The sequence below is a fragment of the Lutra lutra genome, chromosome 3 (assembly GCF_902655055.1).
Source record: "Lutra lutra chromosome 3, mLutLut1.2, whole genome shotgun sequence".
NCBI classification, from domain to species: Eukaryota; Metazoa; Chordata; class Mammalia; order Carnivora; family Mustelidae; genus Lutra; species Lutra lutra.
Window position 1 is genome coordinate 93,348,021 of NC_062280.1, and position 20,278 is coordinate 93,368,298.

Here is a 20,278-nt window from a genome sequence, read left to right on the forward strand (position 1 = left end):
AGGGTGAATTTGAACATTAGGACTGATATTTTATTTTGTGACAGAAAGATTAGGGTATTTTGTCCCCCTTTTATTCTCAAAAAAAAAAAAAAAAAAAAAAGCCCCAGTCAATGAATAATTTAAGTCCTTGAATTCTGAAGAACGTATTTGAGTATTTCATGGTACAGGCATCTTTATTTTATGTTTCCTTCCCTGAGGCAGGAGAGATACCAGGTATTATAATATGAACTCAATCACTCATGTCCTTTCCCCGAGCTGCATGGTGATGAGAGTCTCACCTCTAAGAGAATTTAATTCATGGACAGGAAGGGAATTCAAGGAAGGCTGCTGTCACCCTTATTCAATCTCCATTGCATTTTACTTAAGTCTAGGAACACAGGCTTTCAGCTTTGCTCATGCTAAAACCAAGAGGGACAGTTTTCCTATGAAAATACAGTTGTCTCTGGGGTTTTTCTGGGGATCACCAGGTTGTGATCAGGGGTTTGGAACAGGTGTCTGCCTAATTCCCTCCCAGCTCTGTTAACAGATCAGTGGTAGGAGTGGGGTAAGGGAGTGTTTCTAACTGTACTTTGGTTCTGGTCTTCGATCAATTTTATTGAGACCTATTGTGGCATTCTGGCTATCTTAATAAAAAGGAACATGTACAGATTACAGAAAAGTGGTGAGTTTACTTATCAGCAATTCAGAATATAATGGTAGCAGAGGATAATTTATGTTGAACTATGTACCCTCCCAAGTTTCAAGGCCATTTCAGGGTGTGACAAGTGACTGCTGTAGCTAGTATGACTTTTAGAAATGTGTTGGGCTTCTAGGGGCACCTGGGTGGTCAGTGGGTTAAAGCCTCTGCCTTCGGCTCAGGTCATGATCCCAGGGTCCTGGTATCCAGTCCTGCATCGGGTTCTCTGCACGGCAGGGAGCCTGATTCCTCTTCTCTCTCTCTCTCTCTCTCTGCCTGCCTCTCTGCCTACTTGTGATCTCTGTCTGTCAAATAAATAAATAAAATCTTAAAAAAAAAAAAAGAACTGTGATGGGCTTCTTTGTAGATTGGCTGTTTGGAATTTAGAAGCCTAACAGTCCATGCAAATGTTTTTTTTCAAGTTTTTATTTAAATTCCAATTAGTTAACATCTGGCATAACACTAGTTTCAGATGTCCAGTCTAGTCATTCATTCCTTACATTCAGTGCTCATCACAAGAATGCCCATCACCCACTCCATGGAAACATTATTAAAAATAATGACATAACAAATTTGACAATCTGGAAGAAATGGATGCATTCCTAGAGACATATAAACTACCACAACTGAACCAGGAAGAAATAGAAAGCCTCAACAGACCCATAACCAGTAAGGAGATTGAAACAGTCATCAAAAATCTCCAAACAAACAAAAGCCCAGGGCCAGACGGCTTCCCGGGGGAATTCTACCAAACATTTAAAGAAGAACTAATTCCTATTCTCCTGAAACTGTTCCAAAAAATAGAAATGGAAGGAAAACTTCCAAACTCATTTTATGAGGCCAGCATCACCTTGATCCCAAAACCAGACAAGGATCCCAACAAAAAAGAGAACTACAGACCAATATCCTTGATGAACACAGATGCAAAAATTCTCGCCAAAATACTAGCCAATAGGATTCAACAGTACATTAAAAGGATTATTCACCACGACCAAGTGGGATTTATTCCAGGGATGCAAGGTTGGTTCAACATCCGCAAATCAATCAATGTGATACAACACATTAATAAAAGAAAGAACAAGAACCATATGATACTCTCCATAGATGCTGAAAAAGCATTTGACAAAATACAGCATCCCTTTCTGATCAAAACTCTTCAAAGTGTAGGGATAGACGGCACATACCTCAATATTATCAAAGCCATCTATGAAAAACCCACCGCAAATATCATTCTCAATGGAGAAAAACTGAAAGCTTTTCCGCTAAGGTCAGGAACACGGCAGGGATGTCCGTTATCACCACTGCTATTCAACATAGTACTAGAAGTCGTAGCCTCAGCAATCAGACAACAAAAGGAAATTAAAGGCATCCAAATCGGCAAAGAAGAAGTCAAACTATCACTCTTTGCAGATGATATGATACTATATGTGGAAAACCCAAAAGACCCCACTCCAAAACTGCTAGAACTTGTACAGGAATTCAGTAAAGTGTCAGGATATAAAATCAATGCACAGAAATCAGTTGCATTTCTCTACACCAACAACAAGACAGAAGAAAGAGAAATTAAGGAGTCCATCCCATTTACAATTGCACCCAAAACTATAAGATACCTAGGAATAAACCTAACCAAAGAGACTAAGAATCTATACTCAGAAAACTATAAAGTACTCATGAAAGAAATTGAGGAAGATACAAAGAAATGGAAAAATATTCCATGCTCCTGGATTGGAAGGATAAATATTGTGAAAATGTCTATGCTACCTAAAGCAATCTTCACTTTTAATGCAATTCCTATCAAAGTACCATCCATTTTTTTCAAAGAAATGGAACAAATAATCCTAAAATTTATATGGAACCAGAAAAGACCTCGAATAGCCAAAGGAATATTGAAAAAGAAAGCCAAAGTTGGTGGCATCACAATTCCGGACTTCAAGCTCTATTACAAAGCTGTCATCATCAAGACTGCATGGTACTGGCACAAAAACAGACACATAGATCAATGGAACAGAATAGAGAGCCCAGAAATAGACCCTCAACTCTATGGTCAACTCATCTTCGACAAAGCAGGAAAGAATGTCCAATGGAAAAAAGACAGCCTCTTCAATAAATGGTGTTTTGAAAATTGGACAGCCACATGCAGAAAAATGAAATTGGATCATTTCCTTACACCACACACGAAAATGGACTCAAAATGGATGAAGGATCTCAATGTGAGAAAGGAATCCATCAAAATCCTTGAGGAGAACACAGGCAACAACCTCTTCGACCTCAGCCGCAGCAACTTCTTCCTAGGAACATCACCAAAGGCAAGGGAAGCAAGGGCAAAAATTAACTATTGGGATTTTATCAAGATCAAAAGCTTTTGCACAGCAAAGGAAACAGTGAACAAAACCAAAAGACAACTGACAGAATGGGAGAAGATATTTGCAAATGACATATCAGATAAAGGGCTAGTGTCCAAAATCTATAAAGAACTTAGCAAACTCAACACCCAAAGAACAAATAATCCAATCAAGAAATGGGCAGAGGACATGAACAGACATTTCTGCAAAGAAGACATCCAGATGGCCAACAGACACATGAAAAAGTGCTCCATATCACTCGGCATCAGGGAAATACAAATCAAAACCACCATGAGATATCACCTCACGGGGCACCTGGGTGGCTCAGTGGGTTAAAGCCTCTGCCTTCAGCTCAGATCATGATCTCAGGGTCTTGGGATCGAGCCCTGCATCGGCCTCTCTGCTCATCAGGGAGCCTGCTTCTCCTCTCTCTCTGCCTGCCTTCTGCCTACTTGTGATCTCTGTCTGCCAAATAAATAAATAAAATCTTAAAAAAAAAAAAAAGAGATATCACCTCACACCAGTCAGAATGGCTAAAATTAACAAGTCAGGAAACGACAGATGCTGGCGAGGATGCGGAGAAAGGGGAACCCTCCTACACTGTTGGTGGGAATGCAAGCTGGTGCAACCACTCTGGAAAACAGCATGGAGGTTCCTCAAAATGTTGAAAATAGAACTACCATATGACCCAGCAATTGCACTGCTGAGTATTTACCCTAAAGATACAAACGTAGTGATCCAAAGGGGCACGTGCACCCGAATGTTTATAGCAGCAATGTCTACAATAGCCAAACTATGGAAAGAACCTAGATGTCCATCTACAGATGAATGGATAAAGAAGATGTGGTATATATACACAATGGAATACTATGCAGCCATCAAAAGAAATGAAATCTTGCCATTTGCAACGACGTGGATGGAACTAGAGGGTATCATGCTTAGTGAAATAAGTAAATCGGAGAAAGACAACTACCATATGATCTCCCTGATATGAGGGAGAGGAGATGCAACATGGGGGGTTAAGGGGTTAGGAGAAGAGTAAATGAAACAAGATGGGATTGGGAGGGAGACAAACCATAAGTGACTCTTAATCTCACAAAACAAACTGAGGGTTGATGGGGGGAGGGGGTTGGGAGGGGGGGGGTGGGGTTATGGATATTGGGGAGGGTATGTGCTATGGTGAGTGCTGTGAAGTGTGTAAAGCTGGCGATTCGCAGACCTGTACCCCTGGGGATAAAAAAAATATATATGTTTATAGATTAAAAAAAAAAAAAAGTAAAAATACTGACATAATTCCTAAGCTAGCCCACTAAAATCTATTTAACTCCCAATGCAATTGTAGTGTGGTATAATAGTATGACGAAACCGACAACCACTTATGTTTAGAAATGTATTTGTGGTTCCATTTACCTCCATTGTGGCCCTGGTTTCATGATCTGTTATTTTCCCTCCACTTCCACCAACTCCACCAGTTCCCCAACTTGCCACAAAGAGACATTTACTTCCCCATCTCCTGCCTTGGAACTCTGGTTTTTGCTTTGGTCTTTCTCAGTTCTTTTCAAATGTTCAATGTGCCATCTTTCTATCAATTCAAGGCCCTAATTCTGGGTATGTGTGTGTGTGATATTGAACTGAAATCAGTGCATCTACATTAAGATTTCCAAATCTTTACTCATAATTAATATTGGCCTAAAGAATAAATCTATACATAAATGGGAACTTGTTAAAATAAAAATTATACAATTACCACCAATCTAAACCCAAATGACAAAAACAAGGACCTCGTTTTTGCTGGCACTCTAGCTGAAATGCTCCTTCATCCATACTTTTATTGGCTAACTCCTATTTGTCCTTCAGTGTGGGTATCAAATTTCTGTAAAAACTTCCATGGTTCTTCCTTCTCATGCTTCAAGTTTATGTTAAGTCTCTGCATTTTCAAACTGTCCAAAACCTCTGAGAGTATATTTAGTCTAAAGGAGAGAGGATGACCAATCTAGCTTCTACATTCACATGGACAGACAACTGCTATTTCCGGTGGCCCTTGGTGGCACTTATTCCTGATGAGCACCAGCCTTACAGTGATGTTGGAGTATGCTCTTCCACAACCCTGACGATGATGGTGAGATTCCTTCAGGGACGTCCATGTGTTTTTGAAGAAGGGTGCCACCACAAGCGCCAGTGCTAAGCTCAGTCACGGCTGCCCCATTCTTGAGTCCTAAGACTGGATCCTAGGTCTCAGTCTCTTAGTTCACGTGGATGGCCCCCTTCCTGAGAAATGAGGTTCCACATTGGAACACATTGACACTGGGTCAAGATTAATCTGTGCTATACCTCGTAGATCCAGACTACTCTCTTTCTTCTTTCTCCAGGGACTTAGGTCTAGTGGTTGAGCAGTATATTCATTTCCCAGGGTCACTGTAACAAATTAGCACAAACTGGATGTCTTAAAATAAGAGAAATTTATTCTCTCTCAGTTGGGGACCATGGAAGTTTAAAATAAAGGTGGCTACAGGGCTAATGCTCCCTTCTAAGGCTCTAGGGAAGAATCCTTTCTTGCCTCTGGCAGTCTCTGATTGTTGACAGCAGTCCTCAATATTCCTTGGCTTATAGATCTACCACTCCAATCTTTGCTTCTATCTTCAAATGACTTTTAACCTTCTGTGTCTATGTCCATGTGTCCAAACTTCCCTCCTCTTATAAAGACACCAGTCATATTGAATTTAGGGGCCTATCTTAATTTATTGTGACCTCATCTTAACTAGCTTACACCCAAAAAGATCTCATTTCCAAATAAGACTACATTCACAGGTTCATGGTGAACATGAATTTTGGGGAGACTATTCAACCCCAAATAAGCAGCTTCACCTTAAATGTTCAAAATACAAATGGTCTATAACTGTTTTCCTCACGAAATGGCAATAACTTTCCATACTCCTATAGAAGGTTACTAGTAGTAGTTACAAGATGATTTATTCTCATAAAGACATTACCCAAAATGGCTGGGGAGGTAAGGAGGCAACTAGAGTACAAAATTTAAGGAAGCACTCATTTCCTGTGTTATGCAGGTACAGGGTTGCACTTACATGAGTCTTAAGTTTTGGGTATAGGTCTCTTCTTGCTTTACTGATGTCCCAACCCTGTTCCCCAAGGCAATACAAGGCATACTCCCATAAAAATGGCAGTTGGGGGGGCACCTGGGTGGCTCAGTGGGTTAAAGCCTCTGCCTTTGGCTCAGGTCATGATCCTAGGGTCCTGGGATCGAGCCCCACATCGGGCTCTCTGCTCCACAGGGAGCCTGCTTCCTCTTCTCTCTTTCTCTGCCTGCCTCTCTGCCTACTTGTGATCTCTGTCTGTCAAATAAATAAATAAAATCTTAAAAAAAAATGGCAGTTGGGGTGAGCAACATTACTGGCTACTTTGTGAACAGAAAGAGAAAAAAGTCTATGGTTATCATTGGTGGCATGTCACCCTGAGACATAATAATAACAAATGATGGGGTAATTCCTCTGTGTAAGTACTAAACTAAGGTCTTTTTATATCATTTATTTCTTATAGTCCTAAAAATGTATTAATATTGCTCCTCTTCTGCATTTGATAGATGCAGAAATATAACTGCCATTCTTTCATTTCATAACACTTTAACCACCATAGTACCTGACACAGCGGGTGTTCAAAAAAAGTTTGAATGAGAAATCCTGGAATATTTTGAAGAAACTTGTTTAGCTGATAATTAATCATAGTGGTTCTTTTTGTATTTGCCTGCTCAGGCTGCCATAACAAAATACCCTAGTCTGAGTGGCTTAAAGAAACTTATCTTGTCATAATTCTAGAGACTGGGGAGTCTAAGATCAAGATACTGTGTGATTCAGTTTCTGGTGAGCACTTTCTTCTTGGTTTGTAGATGGTCATTTTCTCACTATGTACTGATATGGTCTTTCCTTGTTAAGAAGCAGGGAGAATGAGAGAGAGAGAGAGAGAGAGAGAGAGAGTTCTTTGGTGTCTCTTCTTATAAGGACACTAATCCTGTTGGGTTAGGGCCCTATATTTATGATCTAATTTAACTTTAATTCCTTACTCCAAATACAGCTAGAAGGGGGCTAGGGCTTCAACATATAAATTTTGCAGGGACACAAACATGGAGTCTTAGTGCTCTGTGTCATATGTTTTTATGTCATATGTTTTTATGGCAGGTAAAGATGAATGAGACATCATTAAGGAGCTTAGAATCTATTGCAGTGTTCCCAACTTGAGAAACAGGGGAGGAATATTACCTATTACCTATGGAATTCCTCCCAAACTAACCAGCAGTCACTTTATGAACCACTAGATTTCTCATCTTACAGCTTGCTTACCCCGGAGAAGTACTTCATTTCCTGAGCTCCAAGCGACCTTAGTTAGGCATTAGTTAGGCATAAGCGACCTTAGTTAAGCGACTCAAACCATGAAAATGCTGTTATGCAAATCTCCCTCCTTGTCCAATAACTGAGCTGTGCCTAAGGGCTATGTAACAACCTCAAATTGTGCTACTTCCTTAAAAAAAGAAGAGAGAGAGAGAGGTATTTCAGAATATCCTTCCTCTGAAATCCCTCTGCATTAATTAGACTTAATTGTGTAAAGTGATTTGATGATTAATTAAAAAACTAATAAATTATTAATATTCTAATAAATAATATTCAATATATGCTAATGAGACTCACATTCATAAATGATTCAATTTTTTAACACCACTTCTGTAATTTATTACAAAATCTAATGAAAATCATTATCTCCAAGGAACCCCACATCTTGATTGTGGTTTCATTTTAGTCTATATCCCTGATTCACTCTTTTTGCAAAGGAACTAGTAAGTTTATACTGAATAAGTCACAGAGAGAGAGATAGACGTGGAACTTATTCCATGGGTCTAAGAATCTTTCTCTTCAGATCTAGGAGTTGGAGGAAATGGCCTTCCCGAGTTCCTATTTAGCTTCCTAGAATCATAAACAATTCTTTACACTGTAAGGTTTATAGACTACAATATGCCAGCATCTAACACAATGCCTAGCACAGAGAAGATGCTTAAAAAATATTTGTTGAGTGACTGAATAAACAAATAGCAAATCTGCTCTTTAGCTGTCTTCTTTCTTTATCCTGCTATTTCTCCAGTGTTGGTGTGAAATGGGCCGTTCTCCCAGTAGAAGAAATAGAAATTGTTCAATGGCTTTAGAAGAGGACCTAAAAATGATTCTTTTCATTATATAGGGAGATCTAAAATGTGTGTTAATGAATATGCATATGCATATTATAAGCATATGTATATGCTATATACATATAAAAATAAAATAAATATTATATATATATAATATATTGAAAATTAAATTTGTTCATTTAGAGTTAACCTTTTATTATATTATAGATTGGTATCTATTAAAAATAAAGTTCTAGAATTCTGTCCCAGCATGTTTTCCCAGAAAAATAACTCCCTAACTACTGGACAGAAATAAAATGTTTTAGTGGAAAATAGTATGCAAGTACTGAACAGACTTTTCATTTTTGGGGGGCTGGGAGGGTGGAGAATATAATTGGTTCAGATATGAATACACTGCCAACTTGCAAGCAGTAAACAACTTTATTTGCTTCCAAAATGTGCCTTTATTATGTAGCAGATTCAACCCATATTTAATCAGGTTACTAAATATTTCTTCTTGTAATGGTGTTAGAAAGATAATAATGTCCTTAAGGAGTTTTCCTCAGGCAGGAAATATTTGCAGGAAAACATACATAGTTATAACATGTTTTTTAATAATTGGACAGGATTTTTCCCATCACTCACACCCTAGGTCCAAGAAATATTTTAAATAGAACCACAGACTGACTTTACCTTAGACTTAACATCTATTGATAAGAAGACATGCTAGAAACTAGAAAGGCAAAAATTGTTTTGTTGCCAATCAGTGATGTTTCAATTTAAGCTTAAGTTGTTTGGTACATAAAGTGCCTCAGTTACTGCTAGTGACTGATGGGGGTTGTTTTTCAAATGCTAAACTGTAAAACTATTTTATATAGCTGAACGATATGGTAATTTTTTTCTCACTGATTCGGAAAAAAAAGTAGTTTAAAAAGTAAACTCTGAACTTGCAGAGTTATTTCTGTGGAAATGAAGAAAACAACTTAGGATATTAAGTATTAAAAAATTCACACTCTGAATCTTGAAGCAATTGTAAAAATGTATTCATATTCCTAGGTGGTGCATTTTCTTTCTTTCTCTCTCTTTCTTTTTTTATAATGAGATGCACCAAGTTTATTTGGGGTAAGTAAAATTCCCCCTTTTCAAATGTATGCTGGGAGGAAGGTTGTCTTCTATGTCAATGTTAAAAAGGCTAGCAAAAGCAATTTTGTGTTTTCAGAGATCTTTCAGGTTCACTGTGACTATATAAAGAATGAGAGGAAGATGATGGTTGTGATTTGACTGGAATTGCCATTGTTTGCTGGGGGAGCAGTAGTGATTATTATTCCTTGGTAAAACTGGACAGAATTAAATCCTGGTTCCTGTCCTCCTACCTTCTGTTCTGGTTTTCCCAGGGTAGAATGCAGAACTCAGGAAACCATTTATACTATTTCAGACTCCAGTATCTTGTGTCTTAGAAGAGCTGTGTCCTTAAAGACTTGTTTTGGAGAAAGCATTGATAAAAAGCAGAAAGAAAACAGTAGGGAGAGCTGGGGCTTGGGGCATTGGAGAATCCCTCCAAATCCTTCAAATTCAATTGTTTACCAATATTGTGCTGGCCAAACAGACTACTTGGTGGCATGATTTTTAACCCCTGGGCTGGCTGTTTGCAACCTTTCATAGAGGGGCATGGGACAAATATGCAAGCAACCAATTCCAATACAATGTAATATGTGCTGTAGTAAATACAAGTCTAAGTAAATACAAGTCTAAATACTCTGCTATGGAAGCAGAGAAGAGGCAATGGTTAGTTTTTTCTGAGGATATTGGACATGATCTCAGGGAAAAAAGTGACATATGGACTTTGTTTCTGTTTTGAAACTAATATTTGTTGAGGGCTGACTGTGTCAGACAGTAGGCATGTATTATCACATATGATAGAAAGGAAGGACTGGTTATTCCAGAAGGAGGGGAGAGCCTGAGCAAAAGACAGGGTAATTTCACTATGTGTTTTTCCTGCAAATGCCATTGACATTTTGGGGAGAGTAGAGAACACAAACTTGGAGTCATGTTGCAAGTGTTTTTAACATCATTCTACGCAGAGCTTGGTCACTTAGCACTCTCTGGAAGTAATTGCATTACCTGGGGAGAGAGTGTGGAGGAAGAAGACAAATGTGCAGAGGGCAGAACTTTGAAAAATAGACAGAAGGCAGAGGAAAATAACCCATTTTGGACTGACTGAGAAGGAAAAATTTGCAGGGTAGAAGGGAAACCAAGAGATAGTTTAGCTAAACTAGCTTCTATTAAAAGCTCCATGGAACAAGAGTTGCCTATTCAGTCCCCAGCTTTTCTGGCCCTCCCAGTCCAGGTACCAGGCATGTGAATGAAAATTCTGTCTTGTGCTTTCCTGGGCTCATGTGATAGCTCTGATCCATGAGTTCATCAAGAACATGACATCCTTGTCTCACTGCCTTACTCTTCTAGGATACTGCCTTCATCATCATCATTCAAGGTGGTGGTATGATGTTCCTGGCAAGCAGATGGAAGAAGGAAGGAAGAAGAAATAAGGTACATGTGTCAGCTTTTTTTTAAGGTAGGTTCCTACAAACTTATGGTAGGTTCCTATACAAAAATTATAATTATGTCTCATCAGTCAGAACTTCTTCACATGGCCATATATACCTATAAGAAGACTGAGAAATGTAATATTTATTCAGAGAAACCATGTATCCCATAAAAAATTCAATTATTATTATTATTTTTTAAAAGATTTTATTTATTTATTTGACAGAGAGAGAGAGAGATCACAAGTAGGCAGAGCAGCAGGCAGAGAGAGAGAGGAAGCAGGCTCCCCGCTGATCAGAGAGCCTGATGTGGGACTCGATCCCAGGACCCTTAGACCATGACCTGAGCCCAAGGCAGAGGTTTAACCCACTGAGCCACCCAGGTGCCCCCAAAATTCAATTATTATTAAAGATAGATAGCAATGGTTTCTCTTATATTGGGGAAAACAGGATTTCCTTGAACTATTTAAGTTCAAATATTCTTAGAAAAGAGTGAGGCTATAAGGGAATTTTAGCAGTTTGTAGATCAAAAATAAACACATACATACACACACACACACACACACACACACAATCACATCATTATCCCAAATCATAAGAATATTTGTTGCCCATCTATCTTACTATAAAACTTCCTAATATTTCCAGATGTATCTCTCCCTAAATATATCTGAAGTTCTCCAGGGGAGTACATAATGTTCACGAACCATTTCCTACCATTTCTGTCATGCTGCTTCCTTCTGAGTGAATAGAAACTGATGCCCTCCTAGAGGGCAGACACCATATTGACCACTGTTTCTGAAACCTCCATGTCACCATTAGTAGCTAAAAATCTACTACTGATGGCTCTGTATTCCTTCCTGCCTTGGATTTTATTTGTCCTGGAAACAATAGCTCCATGAGTGGCAAAATCTTTTTCAATTCAGAGCAGTTCATTCTGCCATGACCCATAAAGTACACTCATATTACCAAAATTAATTGTGCTAGTAGTAATTGAATTTTCAGTGGTCTATGTGGGGAGAACTAGAACTTTCAGCTCACCCATAGCTTTGATAAAGCTCCTGCTTTCAAAATCCTTCTATCTTCTATGCTATGCTATCCCCAGGTGTCTTATTGCTCTTAGTTGGATTCCAGGTCCTTGCCAGTTCACTGATTTATTTTAATATCTTTACATGTCAATGGAGAGGGGTCATGGACTCATATTCATTTCTCCCTTTTCTCATAAGTCTTATTTGTTAGGTATTCATTTGTTTTCACAAATAATTGCAAAGAAGAAGATAGGCTGCTAACCTGACAGCAACCAATGATGAAATGAATGCATCTGGGTATACTGGGAAAGGCATGATAGAACTCCATAGGTAACCAGAGTTTAAGTCCCAAGCCCATTCTGTGCCCTATGACACTAATCATAGAGAGAAGAGTTAACACTAGTTAGAGCAAGGGTCTAAGAAAGAGCAGTGTGGCCAGGGAAGGAAAGGTCTGTGACAGGGGTGAGTTGTGATTGATGCAGACAATGGACTGGAGAAACATCTCTTTTGTTTGGTTTATGCATCATGAGGAAAGGGATGGCATTTAGGAATGGGAGCAGGGTCATCAGAAATTAGAAATTAGAAATACGGGTGACAGAAATATTGGGAGGGCTCCTGAGTTTGATTCCCTTTTTTGTTTCTCAAGGCCAGTAATATATAAGCATTTTGAAACTATTCTCCAAAGTGCTTTTAATGATTACAATTCATAATTATTCCAACTTTAATATCAATTCTAAAGAAATGACAGTTTTCTTGTGCTTTAAAAAACTATGCTATGAACTAATTTTGAATATATTAGCTTTATTCCGGAGTGATGTTAGAAATTCTCCCACCTTCAAATATTTTCTTTTATCAGTGTCCATTGTGTATGTCTTGAGTCTTTAGAATTTTAACCTTTTAATAGGGGTTAATAGCAGAGAAGTTAATTACATTGCATTATGGAATAAAGGCATTGAACATGATTTCATTACTACTTCCACACATGGTGGAATGATAAACAATAGAACCTACATCTTATTTTGTGGATAGAAAAGAAGGAAGAGGAGAGTATTAGCAGAACAAGGTATCAAAAACCATTATGGACAACTGGTGATGCTAGCATGATCACTACAACTGGGGGAGGGTTTCTCAATAGGAACTCAAAGTACAACAATAGGAAATCCAATATTCCCTGAGATGATATGTCTCCGTACAAGCAGGCAGCCCTGGTAGAAGTGGCTCCAAGAAGGGGAACAAAGGATGTAGGTATAAGAACTAGAGTTCTGAGATGGATTTGTAAGGGCAAGGCACTAGGGGGTCCTTGAAGGATACTATAGGAGAGACTTAAGTATACAGAATAAAGTAAGAAGGATAACATCAGGGCTTGAAAGAACCATGAGTTGAATTCATCTGTAAAGTTCTCCATAGGTTCTATAGAGAGTCATCATCAAGTACAGGGAATTGGAGCTCATTCCAATTCCTGAACCTGGGAGATTCCATTTTGCTTGACTGGAATTACTCTATATTCACTGCTACTTAACCATAAGCACCCTCAGACTTAAAACTGACAACACATTCTCCAGTGTCTCTTCCCTCGCTATGCGATTGTACAGCTGTGCTGAAAAAAGACTAATGAATATACTATACTATAAGTATTTGATTGTAAAACCTTATTTAATTCTTAACTCTCTTAAAAGTATTTACATATTAGGAAACGGAAAGAGAGGAATTGGGATTTGGGTCATCTTTCTGAAGGCTCTTAGCACTTGAAGTTTTTATATATAAAAGAACTATGTGCCCTGCCCCCCCCCCCCCAAAGTGGGGCAGTTTCTTACCCTACCTCCCTTATAATCATTCACTTAATGAATTGTTTGACATTTGACATTTTTGAGACCTCCTTCCTTCCTTTTATCTTGATTATAGCTCATTAATAATTTACAGAAGGAAGTTCCCTAGTACAGCTGTGCTTTTGGACATCTCCTGTGAGATGATACAACACTACAGATAATTATATAGCCTTCAGCTTCCCATAGATCTTGTCTTAAATCAAATTTTTCATTATATCAGGTGTATGTCCTCAGGAAAGCCACTCATCTTCTCTAAGCCATTTTCCTCAAATAGGCATTTTCATAAAATAGAGATAATAAATAAAATAGAGTTATTTTGAGGATTAAATGAGATCGTGTGTATAAGGAGACATGATCCCTGCTTCATGAAGCTTAAAGTCTAGTATGGGTGCATAAACAGACAATCCAATAAAACCAAAACAAAAATGAAAACTACCCGTAAGAAATATTTTAATAATTCAAATAAAACTATGTTTAACATTGAAAAGAAAATTAACAAATTATAATGTTTTATAAAAAAAATAACAATTTTATTTGAGGCATAAAGGTGGCAAGGTATATGATTTAGATTTTACTCATACTTTATCTTAAACATTGGGAAGTTCTTGAAGACTTAAGAAAAAGGAACATCATGAGATTTTCATTTTAATTTGGTCATTTGGGCTGCCATGTGGAGAATGGATGGAGGAGGGAGGAGGGCATAAAAGGACGAGTGCTGGGAGGCCAGGTTAGCAGTCAGAATGATAAGAGGATATAAATGGATTTAAGTAATATTTTGGAAGTCAAATTAACAAGACTTTATAATGGACTAAATACAGGAGTCAAGAAGTGGTAAGATATCAAAGACAATTCTCAGATTTCTGGCTTTAGCAGTATAGAGATTGAGAAATCTAGAGATGGAGCAAATTTAGTGTGGGAGAAGGATGATCAAGAGATCAGTTTTGGAGAGGCTACATTTCAGGAACTTTTGAGCTATTTAAGCAGATGTATAGAATAGTCAGGAGGCCCTCATGTCTGAGGTCTGTACTGGGCAAGTACATTCAGGAAGCACTAAATCTGTATGATTTCATAGCTATGGCAAAGCATGAGATCATTGGAGAAGTGTGTAGATAAAAGGGTTGAAAAATTAGCCATAAATATACCCAATATTTGAAGGTAGAGGAGCTATTAAAAGAATAAAAAGATCTTGAGAGTGACAAAAATAGAAAATGAAGATTTATTGTCTGTATGGCACAATTTTATACTTCAATAGAAATTTTAATTTTCTACTTTTTCTTATCTAGTAGCATTATTTTTCTAATGAGATGAACATTTCTAGGTAGAGATTATGATTCTTCCTCCTTTGGTGCTTTATATCGCAAGAGTCCAAGAAATATTTTTGATTGAGATGATAAAATAAAGATTCTAACTTAGAACACTGAAAGTCATCTTTCCTTACATATCAAATGCTTATGGTCTTTAATGGACCATTAAGAAGGTTTTAACTCATCTCTTTGCATAAGCGAGAAGGAAACTTTTCATAGCAAAACCATTTTATTCCTTGTCTACTTAAATCAGATATCTTATTTTTTAGTCGATTAGGGCCATTCAATTGCAATAAAGACTCTAAATCAGAGGTTGACAAAATAGGCAAGTATCTGATTATGTTTCTGGACTTATTCAATGGCTAATCAAAACTATAATCTTTACTTGATTACATGTAAGAAGGGTAACACTTCAGTTTTGTATCAGTTAATCATGAAACCAAAAAAATCTGTTAAAATACTTCATAGCCTTTATACCACCTACCCACAGGTACAGTAATTACTGAAAGGCAAAGAGAAGAGTGGGGAGAAAGATTATTTCTAAGAGAATTTTAGTTTTAATATTTACTTAAATTATGGCTGCATGATTGTCGAGAGAGATCTACAGAGTAAATGAGAGTTTTGGTGGAAGATGGCACTTAAGTTCAAAAGTAAGAAATATAGGTAGTTGTGTTTATCATCTGACTGTGGTGATGCTCTGATTTTCCATGTACTTAATTGGGGAACTGGACATTCATTGGATGAGACTTTTGACCAAACAAAAACAAAAACAGTGCCCACCCCCCCAAAAAACACCAGCAAATCTTGTTCTTTGGGTAACAGCTGTTGTATTGCTTTGGGTGGATTCATGTAAGTATTTATGTATATATGTATGTATGTATTTGAAAGAAAGAAAGAGCATGAGAGGGGGAGGGGTAGAGGCAGAGGTACAGAGAGAAATTCCAGCAGATTCCAACTGAGGGCTGAGCCACCCTGAGATCATGACCTGAGCTCATATCAATACTTGACCAACTGAGCCACCCAGGTGCCTCTTTATTGGAGGTCTTTGAACAGTGCATGTATAGCTTCCAAAAAATTTGTATATATATATTCATTCTTTCATTCAGTCAACAGATATTTATTGAAGATTTATAAGTATTGATATATGCATAATTATATATGTATATACACATCATGCCATGTATTATATATGACACAAATATATGTGTATGTGCAATGTATTATGTACATTGTATGTACATATATGTACATGTAATATATTATAATTATAGGATACATGTATGTGCATTCATAAACACATATGTTCCCTAGGATAACCAGAAACTACTAAAAATGATTTTCAGTTATTTAGATTATCTGCACACCAAAAATTTTTTAGGGAGACAGTTTAAATAGTTTTTTCTCTATTTTATTTTTTTTCAATCTTATCATTTATTTACTTATTTTCTTTCTCCAGATTTTTATTTAAGTTCCAGTTAGTTAAGTATACAGTGTAATGTTAGTTTCAGATGTAGAATTTAGTGATTCATCACTTATGAAATTACCTCCATCCTTTTTTCCCCATCTTTCCTTTCATTTCCAAATTTCTGAATGATACAAGATATAATAGATACTAGTGTCTAACTAACTTACAGAATATGCCTCTATTTTTCATTTAAAATATGATTTTAAAAAATATTTGCTGTAATAGGCATATCGTAGTGGTTCTGGATCCAGAATATCTGAGTACAACTTCCTAGCTGACGAACTTGAACAAGTTTTTCTGAGTCTTTGTGACTCAGTCTCCTTATCTGCAAGATAGAGATAATAATAGTGCTGATTCTGAAGGGTTGTGAAGACTAATGAGTCTTTTTTCCAGTGCTACCCAGGGAGGGGTCCTATGGCATTGTTGCATTGTTTTGAGTTCCCGTTGTAACTTAAAGGGAAACTTTCACAATGTCTGGAACCCTTGATGTCCTGCAAATGAAGGAGGAGGGTGTCCTCAAATGTCTTGCAGCACGAATCCCCTTAGGGGGCACCAAACTTGACTTCCAAACAAAAGTGTACATTTACAAAAGGAAAAGTAATGGCATCTACACCATATATCTGAAGAGAACCAGGGAGAGGCTTCTGTTGGCAGCTCCTACAGTTGTTACCCTTAAAACCCAGCTGACGTTAGTGTCATATCATCCAAGAATACTGGCCAGCGAGCTGTGCTGAAATTTGCTGCTGCTACTGGAGACACTCCTATTGTTGACAGCATTATTCCTGGTACCTTTACTAACCAGATCCTGACAGCCTTCCTGGAACTGGGACTCTGGTGGTTCCTGATCCCAGAGCTGACCACCAGCCTCTCACAGAGGTGGTCCTATGTTAACCTGTCTAGCACTGCTGTTTAACAGACTCTCCTCTGTGCTATGTGGACATTGCTATCTCTTGTAACAAGGGAGCTACCTCAGTAGGTCTGATGTGGTGGATGCTGGTCCCAGAAGTTCTACACATGTGTGGCACCATTTCCTGTGAAAAACCATGGGAGGTCAAGCCTGATCTCTACTTCTACAGAGATCCTAAAGAAATTAAAAAAGAAGAGCAGGCTTCTGCTGAAAAACCTGTGACCAGGGAGGAATGTCAGGGTGAAATGGAGGGCTCCAGCTCCTGAGTTCACTACTACTCAACCTGAAGTCACAGATTGGTCTGAAGGTATGCACGTGCCCTTGGTGCCTAGTCAGCAGTTCCTTACTGAAGACTGGAACGCCCAGCTGGCCCCGGAAGACTGGTCTGCATCTCCCGCTGCTCAGGCCACTGAATGGGTAGGAACAAGGACTGAGTGGTTTTAAGCTGCTCTTCTACAAATGCAAACAAAATGGAAATAAGGTTGGCAGAAAATGAACAGTGTCTAAAAACAAAACAAACAACAACAAAACATATAAAGTGACTAGAACAGAAACTAAGGGCTCAGTGCATCAATACATGTTAGCTATTGCTATTTTCCTTCTAATCTCATTTGTTAAAGATCTTTTTTGGTGTCATTTTAAAATATGTAATATGAGTTCAAATTTCATAATTGCTCTCGTAAATCTCTGCTTCCTTTTTACCTGGTCTGCATTTTTGTCTTTGGAAAAATTCTGCCTTAAAAGAGCCAATTTTCCTACTTATAAATTCACCTAATTACCACTTTGCCTAAAATAAAGCCCCCTTGGGAGTTTTTATATTCATTTAATAGATCTTCATTTTTGCCATATTTTAAATTATATACAGTCCTTTAAATTAATGTACCTAAATATTTACTATGACAAATAGCTGTGACAGAAAAAAAAATCACATGTATAGCATTTTGTGCTTTAGGAGACTGTTTATATCCCTTCAGTGATTCTTCCTATTTTTGTCCCTTTTCATGACTTAAAAACTCTTTTTCCTAAAAAAGCATTGCATTAATATAGCACATTTCTTTTTTTTTTTTAAGATTTTATTTATTTGAGAGAGAGAATGAGAGAGACAGAGAGAGCATGAGAAGGGGAGTAGGAGAGGGAGAAGCAGACTCCCCGCTGAGTAGAGAGCCCGATGTGGGACTTGATCCCAGGACTCCAGGATCATGACCTGAGCCGAAGGCAGTTGCTTAACCAACTGAGCCACCCAGGTGTCCCATATAGCACATTTCTAATACTAACTATTATGTGAACTATTTCATATAAATTATATAGTTTCCAAGACACTTGAGTTATATAATTTATGATATAGCTTTTATAAAATAATAGACAAAATGGAGTATTACAACTCTCTTTGAAGCACTAGTGCAATTTAGTCTATAAATCTGGGCATAAATACTCTTTCTAAATTATTGCACATTATAATCCAGTATTATTTTATGAATTAGGTATCTTTTTAAAAATCTGAGTTTAATGAAATTGTAATCTATTTCTCACTTCTTTGATAATATCTTTGATTAATGTCAATTTCTCACTAAACAGAAGCACCTATTTGGTTGATTTATAAGAATTTAATGTATACACCAGACATAGAGAACATAGAAATTAGCATTAATTTGCAAAAACTAATCACAGAAGATAAAATATGAAATATGTTTTATAAAACTGTCAGATTTGATAAGCACTTGTTATTGGAAACAGACTTTTGAGATGAGTTTCTTGGAAAACTGAAAAAAATTCAGTTTTCAATATTGAATAAAATATTAAAATATGCCACACAAGAATATACAAAATGCCACCATTAATGTAATGCTGCAAAAGTAATGACTTGGTATATTTGTAGTAAGTATTCATATTGGAAGTTATGTATGTATATAGTATAAAAATATACTATAACATTTCCTCAGATAACATAAAAATGACAAGAAAAATCCTGGTCTCCAAAATGACCACAAAAAAGACACTAAATTTAAGAAGAGCTCTGTGTTAGACAATGAGATGTAGTTTAGCTTTTAAAACAGTTTATTTTGAAGGCTGTGCTTAGAAATAGGCTTTCTCAAAACCAAATATTCAAAGTATGTTTTATTGAAATTTGTTTGTGACCAATTCCAGTATTCATTAGAAGGTGAGATCCTTGAAGATAGGATTTTTGTCTGTTTTGTGCCATATTTCTCCAGCACCTAGAAGAGTGTCTGAATCATAACAGGGGCTCATAGACATTTACTGAATGAATGAATACATGAAGTTATTAATAATCATGTTGACACTTTTCCAGGACAAACTTATTGGAGCAAAATTAAATGTAATAGAACTTTGGGATCTCGACAGTGCTGTGGTCTGAATATCAATGTTGATCCAAAAAAATGCATAAGGAAAACTTTGATCCTGTCCTTCATTAATCCCTGAGCAGATGCAGGATATATTCCAGTTAGGTATATGTCCTTGTAAGGTGAGATTTTTATGAAAATGCTGTCTTATAAAACCCTACCTCTACTGTTAAGGCATAGGGGCTAGTTTTTAACTAACAACACAAAAGAGCAGAAGTCCAGAGGCTAGAGAGCAAACTCATTGCCCCTTATAGCAGTCAAAGTCTAAATGAGAGAATTAACCTTTAAAGAAGATTTATCATACTTTAAGCATCCATTCTTACTTCCACACAGTCTTAAACCTATTCCTTTATTAATTATGCCAGCATAGAGCTAACCCCTATAACTGTGAACTAGCTTCACCTCTTTGTTAGAATTGGGCTTTATCATGATAATAAAGCTTATATCTAAGTGTACTTCAAGAAATGGCCCTAAAATATTCTAACTGTGTTTTTGGTATGTTGTTATTGATAAGTATTTTATTATATTTTATGAGAGGATTTTGTTTCAGTTTTCATGTCAGGACTAGCTGCTTTTATCTAATGGACCCTATAAATTGTTTGATGGATCAGCTGCCATGATTGCATTTTTATGATCTCTGTCAGCTTAGAGATAAACTCC

At 37.2% G+C, this 20,278-nt stretch overlaps 1 pseudogene; it reads left to right on the forward strand.

The window, feature by feature from the left end:
- The first annotated feature begins 2,415 nt into the window (after positions 1 to 2,415).
- On the forward strand, positions 2,416 to 17,702 carry LOC125095579 (40S ribosomal protein SA-like; annotated as a pseudogene).
- The last annotated feature ends 2,576 nt before the right edge of the window (positions 17,703 to 20,278 follow it).